Here is a 19414-nt window from a genome sequence, read left to right on the forward strand (position 1 = left end):
ATTAATTTTATATACAGAGAAGTACTTTACAGAAGTGTGGACTCTGAAGGACTCTGAAAGTGTTTTAAGGTAGTCTTAAAAAACTTTACTGCTTATCACTTGATGACTATGGAGCTGGATCACTTACATTGACAAGAAGCTGCCCAGGGCTATGGATGCCTTCCAGCCAAGTGACACAGAAGACATACCACAACAAGCAGAAATAATGCAAAAGGAAGAAAAAGAACACCCTCTGGTAAATTTGTCACTGACCATTGACATGTCCCATGCATGTTAGTCTCCTCTATCCAATTTTATTTCCTTCTCCAATTTCCATTCTTACGTACACTGATGTTTATCCTTGGAATTTTGATCTGTCAAATCAATGGGAGTAGATGTAGGAGTATCAATGTGACGAGAATGTGCTTTAGCACTTCTGGTGGACCTAAAAAGCAAAGGGCTGGTATCGTAGGTGATATTGGAAGTAGAGTGGGCTAACCAACTCAGCTGTGAGGTGGTATATGCAAAGAAACTATAGTTTTGAACTGACTTCTTCATGACTGTGTGCTTATATTTGTCATTATCTTAAATAACTGACTGAATCAAGACAGGACACATTTAACAAACTGAGCTCCAGAGAACACAAGATCTGTCTGAAACAAAGGCAAAGGATTAAGAAATTAATCTAAGGGATCAGACAAGCAAATTACTATCACACACCACCGCTATTCAGTGTCATCTAATGCAGACCATGTGTTGCAGCTTTTATACTGCTTTCTTTTACATCACTTTTTGTACATCCTCCTTTACTAGCTTATGTATCCCTCTTGCATATGCCAAGTGGATTTTTGGTGTAATACTTGGTTGCTAAAAGTGCACGTGTGTCACAACATGGCTAAAAGCAATTGATTGCTGAATGGTGTCTGCAGCAAAGCAGTCCTGGTCAAGGTTTTCATGTACCAAATTTAGAGAAGAATCTTTCTGTCCCTTGGATCCAATGCTTTCTCTTTTCTATTTACAACTGACACTTTTAAATAAACACTACCAAAGTACTGTTAATGAAGATCACCATTGCAGCCAGAATCACATTCAGAAATTTACTGTCACAGAACATGAACACAAGCTAGACAAAGTCCTCATGGAAAAATTAGGTGTAATAAGCACTGGGCAAAATTTAGACTAATGATAAAGTCACTTCTGGAGGAAAGGAAATAAATATATCCCCTATTTAAGCTTATGCAGAAAGATAGTCCTTGGCTCAAAGTACTGTTATGTTGGAAATATATTCAATGTTTTTCCTCCCAATCAAATATTTTTCTTCCGTGGATCAATGCTTTTATTTTCCTTGACAGGTGTAAAATAGGTATGTAGCAGCAATCCACAGTACCGAAGTCTTATGCCTGCAAATGTTATAGACATTTAGAAAATCAGCCTCACATATTTCATTCTTGTGAAAATTATCACCTTGTAAACCAAAGCATCTGTGGAAACCAAGGAATGTCCGATAAGAGTGAAAAAAAAAAAAAAAAAAAAAAAGAAGAAAGGAGTTAGATGTTAGGGTTGAATACTGTCCATTTAACATGTATAACAAGTTTTTCAATTCAAAGGAAATTATAGTCAATAGTCAACATCTAGTTTATATTTTCCTGACTCTTGCTTTGAAGTGGTTTCAGTTACATACTCTTAATAAAAGGAAGTTTTAAGAGACTTCTTGTTATGTCTTCTGTAAAAGAAAAGCAGATGGAAACTGAATGTTCAAAGATAACTGAATAGGAATATTTCTATATATTTGTATAAGAAAATTATAGGGAATTATTTATTCTTAGTAGTTAATAAAACCAACTGAAAGTGCTAATGAAGATAAATGTCACTCTTGGGTTAATATCCACATCTCTTTGTTACTTGGGTTTGCAGAATATCTGGTCACTGGATTCAGCCCAGTGATTCAAAAGCAGAATTCAGCAGTGGTATTGAAGGAGGCTGCATGCTCAAATTTTTTAGAGATTTTCCACAAGAAGGTGAGATGATCACAGAAATGACCACTCTCTTCTCTTCACATAATTCAAATGAGCTCCTCTTTTGTCCAATGTAGTTTGCTTGGTGATCTGGGGGTGTGGTGACATCCTGCCTTCTGGAGGATGCTCTGCAACTGTCATAAAGGGGAAAAAAGTGTCAGGCAGCTCAGGCATGGGTCCTCAAGTTAAAGATCAAATGTGGCCACATAAAGCAGGGATTCAGGATGGTGCAGTGGCTGAGGGACGAGGTGGGAAAATTGTAGGAGGGAGTTTTGGAAGGAGACAGAGGTGCCAAAGGCAGAAGTTTTGAGGGTGAACTATATGAACTATAAGGTAGAGAGAAGCAATAGGCAATTTGCAGCCTAAGATTTCATTCCAGAGAAGTAAAAATCTTCATATGATCTCAGATAAAAGAATTATCTTTAAGCAGAGGAAGTGAGTTTATTCCAGATGTGTTTGACAGCATGAGAACAGAAGTGGAAGTAGTGTTTTTGGTCAGGAGCCAGTACTGGGGATTAGTCAGGTGGAGAGCACTGAGAGGGGAGAGAGCACAAGGGTGGGAAGAATTGAAAATACAGGCTCTGGCATCAAGCAAAGGGAATGAAAACAAAGAGGAAAGGGAAGGAATTAGAGAAGCAGAGAAATCAAAGGGAGGTTTAAGAGCAAAGCCAGCTTCGGTAGAGATCACAAGGAAAGAATAAAACCAAGAAGGAAAGGAGAATAAGAGCTACTGAGGGAGGGATATTGGTGGTTATGGGGAGGAAATAAAGGGACTGGAGATAATATGAAGCTAGTTTTCAACCAGTGAAGATGAATCATTCAAACTTTCCCACGTTATGCCCTACAGAAAAGGTTTTACGATTACCATTGATCTGTGCATACATACTGTCAGTTCTGTCGGTCTTTCTGATTTCAGATTCTTTTTTCTTCCTTTTTCTCTCTCAAAGCTACCAACTAAGGTCTTTATTTTTATAAGTGTCATTCCCTTGCATACAGTCTTCCTTGTTCCTACTTTTCAGCACATAGTCAACACACTCTATTGTTTGCATTTTTGCTATGCCAGGCTACTTCTAGACAGGAATCTCTGAGAGGGATTTAGAGGAGCAACAAGCTTTCTGCCATGGAAGGACACCGTGGTCAGAACTGGTTTTTTTGTGTGGAGAAGGTTGATCTGGTCAGTAATTTACATACACAGTTCATAAAAGGGGACATGGTGTATAATCTGAATACCTCTTTTAATAAGGTTATTTAGTTTAGGCAACTCGTGCATATCCTTCTCTGAATAGATTACAGGAATATATTCTAAGTAGGTGCCCACCAACTTGTATGCATGCACATATGGCTTATAGGCTATAATTGTGTGTTAAGTGTATTAAACTTCAAACACATCTAGACTGAAGGCTGCAATTGCCTTTCAACAGAAAAGTAAACTCTCTGAGCTGTCTGCAAACAGTTTTACTCAGCAGAAGAATGACAGTAATACTGAAATGAGATTCTGATGTAAAAAGAAGGGATAATACACCCTCACCTTGATATCTGGACACCCTGATGCCTCCACAGAAAGATTAAAAACACTGGAGACTAGATTCCAGGAAAGGTGTAATTCTCAGCACTCATTGGTTTAGACAGCTGTTGACATCAAAAATAAAGTAGCTTGTGAGCCCTCTGCTGGTATTTTTTTGGTTTCTCAGATATTAGTAATATCCTGCCATAGCAACAACAAGCAAATATACTTGGATATATGTGCAGTGGTGTATAGGGATTGCTGTGCATATTTACATATACATATATGCATACATATACATATATTTATGTATGTATATACATATACATAAATATAAATATAAAGAATTGTTAATGGCAGAAAAGCATACCCAGGTATATTATGAAAGTCACCGCCAGAGCAAACAAACTGAAATGTGTAAAAAATGATTTTCCTATATTGTAGAATTTCATATTATCACCATGCCACAGACATCCAGACATTGTAACCTTAAAAAATAGATGAACTTAATGGACTGGCATGTTGCGCTGAAATTGGTCTCCAGCAAATGTCAGTTAAGTTAGTAAAACTCTATACTTACTACTACAATTCATCATTAGATTGACTTTATAATATCTCACTTGTGAGGTAAAATTTACATTTTAGATGTTACTTTTTGACAAGTATAATAATCAGATTTCATTTTCAAGGCATTTGTTGTTGTGTTTGGGGATTTCTGTTTTAAACTTAAACATTGAACAGTTCAACCATTCAACCATTACTATTGGGAGTAGATACAGAAATTCTGGTGTAAGGAAATTTTCATAATTACTCTTTTAGATGTATATGTGTCATTTATCTTTAGGAAGAACTCTAAGTGGTGAGAGTTTTCAAATTCTGTCATATTTTCACCTCATTAAAACCAACAAATCAATCAATCAAACAAACAAACAAACAAAAAAAAAAACACATTCATGGGAAAAAAAAAAAAAGAAAAAAAAGGAAAAAAAAAAAAACAGACTGTTAACATATGTTGACTAGTATAACTAAGTCATTACATACACTTAGGGTTTAGGGAGATTCTCCCTGCAATAGTCTTTCATTTACACCTTAGTGAACTTCATTTGTAGGCTCTGGAGGAAAATGACTTACTTAAAAATTGATAAATCTGCTTGAGTCTAATCATCCTTTTCCTATTGTCCAGTGCAGGTGTTCCATTTTCTGGCACAAAGAAAGTTTGAAATGTCGGTGCTGTGCATTTCATTCAGCAATCCAGTATGTTTCATGTCTGCTCAGAGTCAAGAGTGGTGAGTAGCTACACCTCCCCAGAGAGGGCTAGGAAAGAGCAACATCTCAGGAGGAAGCCCCTGAACTTCTGGTGTGCTTCATGCTGCGGTGCAGCTGTGCTTTTTCTGTTTCTTCAGGTGGGAATAAAATAAATGAATTCCTGGAATTGCAGTGCCTTTGGAGCTCCTGTTCTGTTTCAGGAGGGAATATTTTGTATCAGCTCATCACTAGAGTCAGCCCCCTTTTCCCACCTGTGTTCAGCACTCTTTAAAGTATGTCATTGCTCCTGAATACAGTGGATTACTATTGCAAAGTTAATCCAAATAGTTTTACTGATAGAATATAGGATACTGAAAGTAGAATACAAATAACCAGCACACTGTATCTGACTCTCTCACATATGATTTAGAGTTATTTTGGAATACCATTTGTGAAATAAATAGACATGGGCTTAATTTAGTAAAGCAGTCATTTGTCTTCCACGACTCCAAATTGGAAATCAAAATACAATAAAATTTAAAATGGTTATTAAATCCAGATGGATTTTCAAATGAAAGCAAGACCTATGGTAATGAAAGCCTGTAAAGGGCACTGTCAACTTAAAAAATGTAAACCAACTTAAAATGTTTTATCATCTTTTGTTGTCACGATAATATTTAACTTTAAAACCACAAAACAAATGAGTTTTCTTCATTTTCTTTCATTTTCTGTTTTGTAAATTTCTTAATAGTAATTTTTTTCTGTATAGTAACTTAACATAATTTTATTTTATTTTCCTAATTTCAAATTCTATCTATTGAGGTCCGATGCTTAGGTAAGCATTTTATTATATGTACAGAAATGCCTGTAATTATCTTGTCTATATGGTTTGCTGCAGAAGTTCTCCCTCTGTGCTTACAGAGCTGCAGCAATGTTCTTTGGAACAACCTTGACAGATAAATATTGCAGGTACTAGTTCATTCTTAGGATATGCAAGATTAATCTACCATTAAGTTCTACCAAAATTGCTCTCCAATAACTTGCTTTTAAGAGATAACCTCATTAGACTTGTGTATTGCAGTGACCTGTATGCTGCTGGAAGAGTCAGGAAACAGCATAGTATTTTGTTTGCATATGACACCATATTTGTGTCCATACACAAAGTGACAGAAATCACTGCAAATCAGGGAGAGTGTCATGGCCTGATACAGCACAACATAAACATATTTTGAAAATATATAGTGTATATAGTTTCTAGTGTATATAGTTTCATTGCATCCTCAACGGAAATGTTCAGGTTTGGAATGGACCAGTATAAAGTCTTCACAGACATCCAGAGGTAAGTCCTCCATAGCAAATGAGTTAGCACAAGTGAAGATCAGGTGACAGAGAAATCAGCACACAGAGAAACATCAGTCAAAATCTTCCTTTTGATGTTTTAACATAGAACCTTCTAGGTTTCTCCTGAGTTACAGCACTGGGTTTTTGCTGTTTCTGGAACTGTAGAAAGTGGGAAAGATTATCACAGATAGCAACAAGTCAGCCACATCACATCGGTCCTTCCTGTTCATTTGTTGGGATAGAACTCCAGAAAGAAGCCACAAATCCACTTTTTAAATGATATATATTATCCTCACATGAAATTTCAGAAGCTAAAAAAGAGAGACACATAAAGATCAGGAAGACTGAACTTTCCCCCTGCTATGTCACTCATCAAAATTCTTTCTCTCTTTGTGTAAGGATTTATATTGCTAGCAACAGAGGAACAGATTAGTTACCCAGAACATCCATTTTGGTTCCTACCTTGTCTAGATGAGGAAGTGTTTGAGCCACATGTGGTAGACCACATCCTTTCTCTTATGCTAGCAGGATGACGAAGGAGCACATCTGGATTCAAAATTTCATTTTCACCCTCAACATTTTTGTATTAACACACTGTCATACTTGATATAAATTGGAAAACACTTAGTCCCGTAGCACTTGATTTTCTGGAAGAAGACAAAGCATGACATTGTGGAGTCCATAACCAGCAGGGGGTATAATTCATAGTAAAGCTATATAATATGTTCCATATACATTGCAGCTGTTGATAGATTTTATTACATTTCAGTTAAAAGCCTTATTACATTTTCAGACAAGATTTATTATATTTGGTTGTATTACTTCTAAAGTTCAGGATATTTTCACATTTGTAGCTGGCTTATTTCATCTATGATCACTGAGTTTACATCATAAGCTTGTTATAACTGTAGGTTATGAATAATGTCACCTGTTGTTATGACGCTTGCAGTCAGTTTTCATTACAACTGTTCCTAATACTTCACAATATTTTGCAGGTGCTGGATATTACATTGCGGTTTTTAAAGACATATTTTGAAGTCAACGGAACATAACAGAATAATGTCTGAAGTAAAGATTCCTCCAACACAGAATGAAGCAAGCTGGCCAGCAGCATAAAAACAGAAGTGAGGGATTCCTGCCTACTCTCATGTAGATTACCTAGTTACATATTTATAAACTGGAATGAACTTCTAATTTCTGAGATTTTAGGTGTAACAATTTAACATACAGAATAGTATTCTATTCTAAAAATAATCACCACTTTCTTTCTCTCAATCCTTTTTGTTCCCAGAAGTCAAAAGTTCACCCTTACCTCAGTGTCCCAGGGCAATGGTGTAGTTAAGATGTGTTGGTTTGTTTGGAACATCACATGAAAGAAGCTGATGTTGTAACTGCTTTTTATGTCCATCATATGGTCCATTACTTATCAGATTCCATCATTTTTGGCCAATAAAAACTATGCCCTGAAATAGTAAATTGCTGTGTTATTCTGAAATCCTTTATTCTATCCTGTGTCACAGACCTCTCTCACCTCTTAAATTCACAAATTTAATGGGAAAAAAAACATCATGAACCAAAGTTATATTTCAACTTATCTTGACCAATGAAAAACATTGAACTATCTGCCCTAAATCTAACTTTTATCTCATTATTTTTTCAAAATCCCACTTCACACATGTAGAATGTCTTTGCATTTTTGAAGTATACAATAAGGATCCAGAAGATACAAGACCATTTCTTCTTGCTACTTATTTATATTCTAAGACAGCTTCTCTAGCCTTTGTAATTTCTTTTATGAAAAAATGGTGACATAGTTACCCCTAAAGGAGGTAATAAAAAGTCATGTTAATTTCATGAATAATCATCATTGGTTTTACAGGATAGTAATTGTATAGTGTTCATTATTATTATTAATAATAATAATAATAATTCAAACTAATTAAATCACTCAGCCATTAGTTGTTTTACTGTTTATAAGGAACCATATTAAACCGTGTCAGAAGAGATTCAGTTGTGCATTCATAAGTTTTACACTGTTAGTCTTGTGTGTGTAGTCATCTACTACAAGCCAAAACATATATATATATAATAACAGCCTTATTTCTTTGTTAATTACACCTTTCTTTTCCATAATGGATCAGGTGTGTAGGATCAGATCCTGATCACTGAGGCAGAATTTGCTCATCACAATGTTCTCAAAAGAAATTTTCACGTGATCAAAAAGAACTCCTGCATGTGTGTAAGTTCTGTTTAATGTGGTACAGAGAAGCAGAAGAGACACCATATGTGTCAGATTAGTTAAACTGTACAATTCATACAGCATTTGAATTCTGTCCAGAGAATTGTCTCTACAAATTTGTACTGTGAAAGAACAAATTTTTGTACTATTAATCCTACATATAACCCTTGGCAAAAAGTGTTTGAGCACAGCATTTGTGTGTCTGCCTGGTATTAAAGACCATCATCATGTGATTAGACTTCAACTGAGAAGTGAGAAATGAAACTTCTAAGATAAATCATTTTTGAATTTTCTTTTTAGTTACCTAAACATGGACAAAAACCTAGTCATAACTGGACTCTAGGTAGACTTTCTTTGCAGTAGACTTTACTTGGAAGAAACTATATAAAAGAAATGGAATGTCCGTGATCACAAAGATAAAAGACATTCAAAAAGGAGAGAATCAGAGGCATAGAAAAGCTGAGATTCAGAAAAAATGATGTGAATTCAGAAATGACTCTTACCCAAATGCTGTAGGATAGTGAGATGCAAGGAAACTGAGGAAGGAAATCACATAAATTTGTTTTACTCCTTTATCTAGGTTATCTTTATTTCTTGTGCCATCTAAGGAAAAAAAATAGTAGTTTTGGTGATTTTCTTGAAATATGCTTCATTTAGCACTTATCTTTTACTAGCAACTAAAATGTCCCTGTTGTGGCTTTACACCAACAGTCTGTATCCAGAATGTGATGGAGAAGTCAGAAAACAGGAACTACGTTAGACTGAAAGCTTAAAAACTCTTGGGTCTAATGTGATACAATCCACACAAAAAAAAAAAAAAACATAATGCATCTGTCCAGAATTGAAAGTTCAACAAATGCCATGACAATATATTTTTTCAACATATTGCAGCTTTAAATGCAAATAATTACTGCTTTACTCTGCCCCAAAACAAATCAAAACAAAATGAAGAACAAAACAAACCAACCAAAAAAAAAAAAAAAAGGCCGTAGAAGCCAACTGCTATAAAATATGTTAAAGTTGCACTTGTTATTTTTCATTGACAAAGCTTTTTCTTCCTTTTTTTCTTTGTTTTCCTTTCATAAAATCAAAATAATCCTGATTGTGAACAGGAAATGCAATTCCTGTACTTAGAAAAACATCATTCACTGAGAACCACTGAGTAGAAGCTCTTCAGCATGTTACAAGCAAAGTAACTTTGTAGATCAGGCCCTTGCTGATTAATTTCACTCACCTAATTAGTGATGCTTCTTGAAAGAATCATTCTTTTTTGTCCTTTTGCATTGATGGTTTGCATTGAGGTTAGAACAGGCTTATGTTTTCCAGTTACATGTTCTCCAACAAGCGTAACAACAGAATTTACATCTGAAAAGTTCACAAAGCACTGTGTTGCAGAGTGAATTAATCAGTGACCTTTCATTACAAGAAGTGTGCATGTTCTGACAATGTAGCTGAAAGCCCTTCTGGAGGCAAGAGGGGGAAAAAAATAAAAAATAAATAAATTATAAATTAAAGGAGATTGGGACTGGGATTCTCATTTTCTGTCTTTTCAGTTCAGGGATGACTATTTCTCACCTTAGAGACTGGTCTTAGCAGGCAATTATTCACCATGCCCAACATATTTAAATGACATAATTGACAACATTTTTTCAAAGGACTGAAGAAACTGGCATGATAAAAGACTTTCTTGCATGACTAGTATTTGGTCATTCTAGGTCAGGGTTCAGGTGACATGACAGAAAGTCTGGCACCCAAACTGTGAATAAATATAACATAATTCAGCTGGGGTGTCTGGTCTTTGAAGAAGAGGTTGCACTCTTTATCATTCTCAGTATTTTGTATATGATAGCCTATATATTATATTATATAGCCTATATTATAATATTATATTATAGCCTATATTATAAGCATAGCACCACAATTCCAAAAAGTGAGGAAAGAAATTGAGTTTAACTATAAGAATTCAAGATTAAATTATCCTATATAGTCTACATAGACTGGATGGATACTGCTAGTCCAACGTGTTATGAAATAAATTTTACCGAGTGCTGGAGTTTTATTGACTTTCTGTGCCTGTTCCTTTGAAACTGTAAAGGTACATATTTATTGTGTGTCAGTGCTTAAACTTTTCATAGACACAGGCCTATAGATTTTAATTCACACACACACCCCTCTTTTGAAAAGGAAAAAAAAATCTTTTTGGTCCTCTCCTTCTTCATCTTTTCAATTTGAATTTACTTAGAAAGAAACAACTAATAAAAGACTCCCAGCAGTTCCTAAGTCTGTTTCTCAGCTGTGATGACACAATTCAGAAGTTGTTATAGCAAACCCAAAGATCACACTATACAGAATTCAAGAATGCCAGATAAAATCTACTCCTATATTCCTTCCATGTTCACTTTCATAAAATATCTGAGAGAATAAATAAATAAATAAATAAATAAATAAATACAAGTAGATCTTCCTCTACCTGTAAGGCCACTCTATGATATCACAATTGTACAACCCCAATTGACCTGTTTGGATTACCTTCCATTATGTATGTAACAAACCACATAGGCCTTTCTTACACTCATATCATGATTCGTACTAATATCATATGTATAGAGAGGTACTTTTCATGTATCCTCTTCCACTGATAGATTCCCTGATCATAGGTGCAGTTTTCCATTTTAGTCTTTAACAGTACTATTCTCACTAAAATTGGTTGCCTTGAAGAATATGATTCCAGAATACAGTTTCCCTTCAAAAGGATGTGGAACTCCAGTGGCCAAGTCAAAACCTAAATTAATTATTCATTTGTATTTTGTATTTTATTTTATTTATTCCTGCTGTTCTAATCTTCAGGCACAACCAACTCATCTCAAATTCTTTTCTATATCAATTCCACAAAACTTGTCAGACTGTATTTTAGTTGAATTCTGCTGCTTTTTCTGCCAAGGTAATCTGTGAAAATAGGTTGTCCCAAAATTTTTTGTACTTGTTTTATATGTCAAGTACACTGGTGATTTAACTATGAATTTCCTGTGTAGCACCATAGCAAATGCTTCATGGAAATACATACAGCTTAGTAATACTATACTTCATCTTTTCTAGAATATCCAAGAATGATAGTGGCACAGTCTGTCCTTTCTATTACATATCCTTTTTTTTTTTCTCTTTTTTCTCTTATGCATGTGTCAAAAAAAACTCTTAGCAGTACTTTAAATATATTTTGGATGGTCTAAATATCTTGAATCCTTGAAGTTTTTCCTCTCCAAGCCCCTAAAGTATATCTCTCTCTGATATTCAGTCTGTTATTTTCCCATTCTCTGCAGCCTTTCTGAGAGCATTATTCATCCAAGTAGTTCTGGATTTCATAGTCTTTTCCCCCCTTTCCTTGGACACAGCTGAGATAGTTTCTTTAATTTTCCATTATGAACATGCCAAGGTTTTCACTCAATTTTTGCTCCAAGCTGAATAAAATGAAGCAATTTCAGGAACTTTCTAACACTGTCTTTTTTTTTTTTTTTCCCCCCTATGAAATAGGAATGCACTACCACAGGGACTACTTTTAGTTTTCCATTTAATTTCAGCTGAATGATACCTTAGATGCCTTAATCCATGTCCAATGGGGGAGGGGGCTATTTACAAAGAATTTTATAATTTTCTTCAGAATTTAGATAAATTGTGAATGCTTGCTGGCTTAACAATTATTTCATAATTAATATGTCAGCAATCATACCTACAAATAAGTAGGAATTTGCATTCTTCCTACCAATTTTCTAACAGATATAAAGGAACTTTTGAAATATTACAATAAATACTGTATGAGAATTACACCTCTTCAGTAACATTACTTCTAATGTGATCCAACACCAAAAAGTCCATAACTTAAGATCAGTGGCTGTACCCTAGTAGATATTTAATACAAAGATGAAAGTACTAATTTCCCCAAACATAACCCAAACATTTTCCCAAACAAATTTCCCTCCAAGGGAACTAGAATTTGCTGATCTACACAATTTCCTCAAATGCTGAGCTGTCTTAGTAATTTTAGGATGAAGACCTTACTACTTTAAAGAAGCTTTGTTTTTCTTGTACTTTTAACATTCAATCCACAAAGCATCTCTTGACTTTTGTTTGACACAATGTTTTTCTTAGTCACATTACCTAAAATTCCTCAGCAATGTAAACTCTAAGTAAAAAAGTCTTTTTCATTGTAAAGGCCAATCACTCCATAGAATTTTCCTTCTCCTAGCATGAACTCCATACTTTTCATCTCACAGATCATTAGACTTAGAAAAGAAATAATCTAGATAATCATTATGGGCTATATCCATACTTAATGACCCACAGAAAGTTACTGAGCTCAGTTACGTGGCTGACTGACCTACTCACGAAAAGGGTCATCCACAAAAGGGAAAATATTTTAATTCTCTGGGTGGATCAGAGCTCTGATGATCCTCAAGTGAAAGCGAAGTGCAAGCTACGCTCCTCATATGTCTATCTAGGTTCACTTTAAAACAAATACTCATAGAAGGTACAAAACAGCTTCCACTTCCATCTTCTGTTTTCTCTTGGTTTTCTTAAAGATATATCTTCAAATTCTCTGAGGATATTGATAAGGATTTAAGCTTATTACTTTTATTGCACAGAATCATTATTAATCTGAGGATGTGAACACCAAGTTCTAACTGTCAGAAAATATTGCTGAGAGCAGAAAAATATTTTACCTACCCAGCCACTTAGGCAGAGGTTTCAGATCTCTTAAAGTAACATATTGCACAACTGTTGAAAAAATTCAGGATAGGATGCCAGTGATTATAATGGCTGATTCCTTTTCTGGTCCTAAAATATCTTCCTGCTCTATTCATGCTTGTTAAAAAGATAAACAATGGCTGGGTCCCTCATATGCTAGTTTTAACATCAGTATTGAATACAGTGTTTTTATGGAAAGTTCTTCTGCTGTTTAAAAATGGTTCTGCCAGTAGTCTTTCTGCTTCGGGTACAAAGAAATTGGTTTCACTTTTCTCTAGTGACAGATTTTTTTTCATGGATAGGCTTGAGACCAGTAGTTTTTAATATTCAGAATGAAACATTATTTTGGTCATTGATCATAATACATCTTCTATTCAGTATTCAATTAGTGATAGACAGGGAACATAGTAGCATGGCAATTTTGGCCTGACAGGAAGTCATAATGCTTCTGTTGTTATTAAGGTAGCTTTAGCCCCTCTCTTAACATCTAAAGAGGAAAGTATGTTTTGATACTTAACCTTTATAGGCTTCTGTCATCTTACCTGCTCTATCTACTTCAGTTAAATTATAATATTCTAAATTGTTTTTACTTTGAACTCCAAGACATCATAAATAAGAAGCTTTGTGAAAATTCTAATCTAGAAGGAATGTATTCTCAAGCTATATGCATGCAAGAGTATAGGAGGAGAAAGGAGACAAGATTCAGTATAAATATAATTTATTAATTTTAATATTGATATAGATAGTTATTAACTTACTTCATCATCAAATTTTTGGTGTGAATCCCTCATAACCTTTAAGTTATATAGGAGTAGTAGCTCTGTTTCTTTCTTTTTAGTCAGTCCCTGTAAGAAATTATAACTTAACTGCCTTCATAAATAGCAAAAGTTAAAATTAAAGAATTAATTTCTTTTTTGAGAAACATGACACTAGAAATGTAAAATTGGGCTTAGTGAAAGTGCTTATATGCCTTAAAAACTTTGAAAGCACCAGAAACTTCCCACTGAACCAATAGCCTATCAGTTTCTGGGGCATATACACACATACATCCATGCACGTGCATATACATATATATGATACACACAGGCACCAAAAGCTGTGTGTGTGTATATATTATATGCATATACGTATGTTCATTATTACTATATTTTTTACTTCAGAACATCAAATATTTGAGGAAATGATTTACAACAGTTTAGAATTAGTATAAATATATAATTCATTTCAACTTGTTCCTAACAGTAATAGATGGTGATAAACATCTTGCAGTCAAGGTAAATCACTGAAAGAGTTGTTGAGGAGATGCTGCAATGATTTCATTCTAGTCCAAAATATGACATCAAGACAATCATTAATCTAAATTTTCTCATTCTTTTTTTTTTTTTTTTCCCTTTTTATTAGACACACTTAATCTGTGTGCACAGGGTTTTACAGAAACAGATCACCAGATACACTCCTTTAAGTTTTCATTTGGCTACATACCCTAATGTAGATTAAAAATAGTGGAAGATTTAATGTTTTAAATAATGCTTTGCAACAGTTACTGTAGTGGAAAGGAAACGAACATTCTGATGTGATGTCAGTAATTAAAATTAGCCTAAGCATGTTTTCTTGTAGAGAAACAATTTTCAGGATTAGAGTTAATTTATTTTTGAAATTCACCTGGAGTAAAACTTGTCCTTATTAAGGACAAGTTTTGTCCCAGAAACAGTAGTGAAAATGGAAGAAAGCATTTATTGAATATGCTAGTCTAGCAGGAACAAAGACCACTCTAACTGAATAAGTTACTTAGTAACTTAAGAAAAAAAAAAAAAAAAAAAAAAAACATACCTTAGATCACTTCTCTAACAATAAAATAAAAAGGGGAAGGGAAGGAAGGGAAGGAAGGGAAGGGAAGGGAAGGGAAGGGAAGGGAAGGGAAGGGAAGGGAAGGGAAGGGAAGGGAAGGGAAGGGAAGGGAAGGAAGGGAAGGAAGGGAAGGGAAGGGAAGGGAAGGGAAGGGAAGGGAAGGGAAGGGAAGGGAAGGGAAGGGAAGGGAAGGGAAGGGAAGGGAAGGGAAGGGAAGGGAAGGGAAGGAAGGGAAGGGAAGGGAAGGGAAGGGAAGGGAAGAGTACTTTGCCGGATTGAGTTAAAACATTTATTTGGCAATTTAAAAATTTTTTTAAATGTACAGTTTAATTTACTAATATGTTTGGGCCCAAAAATCAAAACAATAAATTTGAAAAGAATGTTTGACAAAAGTACCCTAAACACAATCAAAGTTAAGTATTTTCAAACTGAAGCAAGAAATCTGAGACATTTGGGCCTTTTCACATCAAAGAATTATGGTCAACACTTGCTAGATTAAAAATAATTTGCTTTTGACAAAAACAATATTTTCCTTCAAATAGTTTTCAACTACCCTACCTCTGTTCCCAGCCAAGACAAGGCAGTAGGGAAGGCAGATGTACTTTCTCTGAAAAGTAGCTACAGTCTGCAACTTTCTCAGGGCTGAATCTGAGAAATCAGCCCAGCCTTTTGTGAACAGGAACTATAACTTCATTGACATAAAATTGTTATTACCAGTACTTCTTTTAAAAATTGAATTATAGAACTTGATTCTTAACAGTATCAAACAATGTAGCTCTACAGATTCAGTGTGCCTACTTTGAATATACATGGACAGCCTAGTCCATACCATTTATAACCAGTTTGCTTTCCAGTAAGCCCCCTGAAACATAGTAAAATACATTAGTTTCTCCTAAGTGTATATTCTTTGAAACCAATTATACTTTCGTAGTATACAAGTATAAAAGATTTGGAAGAAATTCAGACCACCGTACGTCACGTATTTCAATCCAATGCTTATGTAACTCTATCAAAGCTGGATGTCACCAGGTAACTCTGTTGGCCATATATTCCTTCTCAAATATATGCACCACTGAAGTATATAGTCTTACAGTATATTAGAAATTGGATAGTCTACAGGAAAAGAGAAAGAACGGGGGATAAACTTACATATTAGAAAAGAGATACCAATGTAGTTATTACTCATTGATTTAATGTTTCTAAACTTTTTTTTCTATTACTTATAGGAAAATAAATTAGAGAAAATAAGTAGTTACAAATATTTGCCAATCCTTTCTGAGTCATTCCGTCATTCTGAATTCCAGATGTTTCTACCATCATAATTTCATCAAATACTCATATCTCTGCAAACAGGGGTACACACAATGCCTTCTTAATCCCCACAACTAACTGGCATTGACCCTGCCAGGCAGTCCCAAATAACAATGAGAGCTAGAGAGCATAATTTCAGAGCTGACACAAAATAAGCTTGTTCTTAAGGATGTCTCATACTAGACACCTGAAAATCTGCCAGAACAGGGATCAGGTCTTGCATCTGATTTTGCAAGTTGGTAAACATCTTCCCCATAATGGATTAAACTGGAGACTTTGTTCTCCTAAATTATCACCTTCCTAGCTTTTACGCCAATGAGTTACTAGTACTGTGTTACATCACCCTTCAGAAAACCAAAAAATACCACTCTGGAGTATAATAAAATGTCAGATAAAATAAAATAATAAATTCTAAGATTTGCAAACTTCTAAAGAAATGTGGAATTATACTCAAAGTTGAATCACAAATAACCAACTATTTTGACAGAAGATGGATAGTTAGTACGAGAGTCTTGTCTAGAGACCCAAAACTCAAAAATTGGAATAAAAAGACTATTTAGAAAGATACAATTTGAAATAATAGTAATAATAGTAATAATAATAATAATAATAATAATATATCCAACATTGTTGATACCAACAGTGAAGTATCAGAAGGAAATTAAAGTTTTAGGCAAAAGACTATCCAGTTGGATTGTCATAACCATTTAATCAGGATAGACAACCAAACTGTATTCATTTTAAGAGATTCGTCCATTTGAAAATCTCCAGATATACAAATATATACATATACAGATATAAATATTTTGTCCATTATAATATATATATTACTATATTATATAAAATATATAACATTATAATATGATAATATAAATCATATTATATATAAATATAAATTATAATATATTATAATAAAATAAATATAATATACATTTATATACATTATATTATATATAACAAATTATAAATATGAATATGAATTATATAAATATAAATTATAATATAATGATACTATATTATATAAAATATATAATATAATAAAAGGATATAAAACTACCAAAAACCTCTTTCCACTGTACTTTTAAATTTTTATTTACCTGTTTTTGAAAAATATGCTCCTAGAGTAATCTCAAGACACACACATAATAGGGAGAAAAAGACTATATGTATCTACAGTAATCAAGTTAAAATTCCAGTTTGATGTTTGATTTGTCTGTCTCTCATCTCATAAAACTATATCAAGAAATAATAATAAAGATGTTTACTTACTCAACTAAGCCTTTTCTTTAGTTTTAAGCACTAGATATTAATATAATAAAATTGTTCTTTATTCCTGTCTCCAATTTTGGCATAACTAGCATTTCTTAACCATAGGAAAAAAAAAAAAAAAAAGCTTGGAGTCCTGTGGGCAAACTTCATTGCAAGCAGGAGTGAGCGGGTTCTATTTCAGATGGTAGGCAAGATTTCAGACTTCTAAAGACTAGAAAATTTCATTACAACCACTGTGCCCACATTACTATGTAAATGAAAACATTTCAGATAGGTTCAGAAAGACATGGTAAGGACTGTAAAGTTCAGAAGGCAATTTCATTGCTAACCTTTAAGGTCATGGTAGTCCATTACTGAAGTATTAGGTAACACTTGTATTTGATAAGTGGATTAGACAATGTATTATTTTATTGTTACATGAACAGCCATCAGCCTTATCTGAATAACTTTTACATTAATTACATTTTCCTTTAGTTTGCTAATGATTTTTTCCTTGAAATTGATCAAGAACACTAGAGAGAAAGAGAGATTTTTGCTGTTGTTTCATGAACTATTAAAAACATTTAGTCTATTCCTCCTTTTGTGTAGGCCACAGCATCAAAATTATTTTTTTTATTCTAATACAATGGAAAGCAATGAAACAGCATTGTATATTTATTGAGTTTAATCTAGGATTAAATTACTACTACATTAAAAATAAATAAAAATTAAAATATATGTATATCCTGCTATAAATTATAGATATCTTCTAGATACCCTTCCATTTCCTTTTATTCCATCTACCAGGTGAAAGATAAAACATGTCCTTGAAAGCACAGGACTGTATATGCTGCAATGGTAAATATTCAAAACAATATGTTCAAATCAGTTGTCTGGATTCTGGAATCATCAAAGGACTTGTTCTCCTAATTCACAATAAATTGTACAACAATAAATTATTACTATTTGTAGCAAATGCTCAGAATTTCATCTCCTTTGCAATTATTTCTGCTAAGTGTTATGATTTATTTATTTATTTATTTAAGGGTAGGATTAAGCACACTAAGTTAACATTTAGTTGTGATGCATCTGTGCTATACTGGGTTTATGAGGCAAGGTTTTGGAAGAGGCAGGTCTCTGTGAGCAGAGCCCAGCAGCTGCCCCATAGAAGAGCAGAGCCAGCTGTGAAAGGGACACACCGCTGGCCACAGCCAAGCCTGTTGCTAGTTGGGCCTCTGGGAGAGCAGACTGAAGAAAAGGAATACAGCTGTGAAACAGCAGTAAGATCCCCTGTGGCCTGTGGAGAGGCCCCTGGTGGAACAGGCTGTCCCCCTGCAGCCCATGGGTCGCATATGGAGCAGATCTCCAGGCTGCAGCCCATGGAGAGCCCCGCCCAGGAGCAGACCCCAGGCCGGAGCTGCAGCTCATAGAGAGCAGGGGGCAGAGAGTCTGGGGGGAGCTGCTGCCCGTGGGGGACCCATGCTGGAGCAGTTTGCTCCTGATGGATGGACCCTATGGTACAGGCCCATATGGGAGCAGTTCTTGAAGAGCTGCTGCCTATGGGAAGCCCATGCATTATCAGTTTGGGAAGGACAGCATCCTGTGGGAGGGACCCTACACTGGGACAGGGGCAGGTCCACTCACTGTGGACACAGAAACTGATGAAATGGAACCTTGTTCCACCCACCTGCCAAGGCAAACTACCCACCTAGAGATAACAGGTTACCTGGTGTAGTGGGTTTACATGGCAAGGTTTTGGTAGCAGGGGGCCATAGGGGTGGTTTCTGTGAGAAGGATCGAGAAGCTGCCCCATGTTGGTAAGGGCCCCACTGCTGACCAGAGCCGAGACAATAAGTGATGTTGTTTTGCGCCTCTGTGAGAGCATATTTAAGACAGGAAAAAAACGCTGTGCCACACTGCAGCTGGGAGAGTGAGAGGTGTGAG

General features: G+C 34.8%; 1 long non-coding RNA gene across 1 annotated transcript; it reads right to left on the reverse strand.

The window, feature by feature from the left end:
- Nucleotides 1–1853: 1853 nt before the first annotated feature.
- Nucleotides 1854–6727, reverse strand: LOC116489277. The gene is made up of 3 exons (XR_004253260.1): nt 6547–6727; nt 3523–3623; nt 1854–2128 (listed from the first exon to the last, which is right to left on the reverse strand). It is a non-coding gene; the product is annotated as an uncharacterized LOC116489277 (long non-coding RNA).
- Between the last annotated feature and the right edge of the window lie 12687 nt (nt 6728–19414).

This window comes from Aythya fuligula, chromosome 4, assembly GCF_009819795.1.
Source record: "Aythya fuligula isolate bAytFul2 chromosome 4, bAytFul2.pri, whole genome shotgun sequence".
NCBI classification, from domain to species: Eukaryota; Metazoa; Chordata; class Aves; order Anseriformes; family Anatidae; genus Aythya; species Aythya fuligula.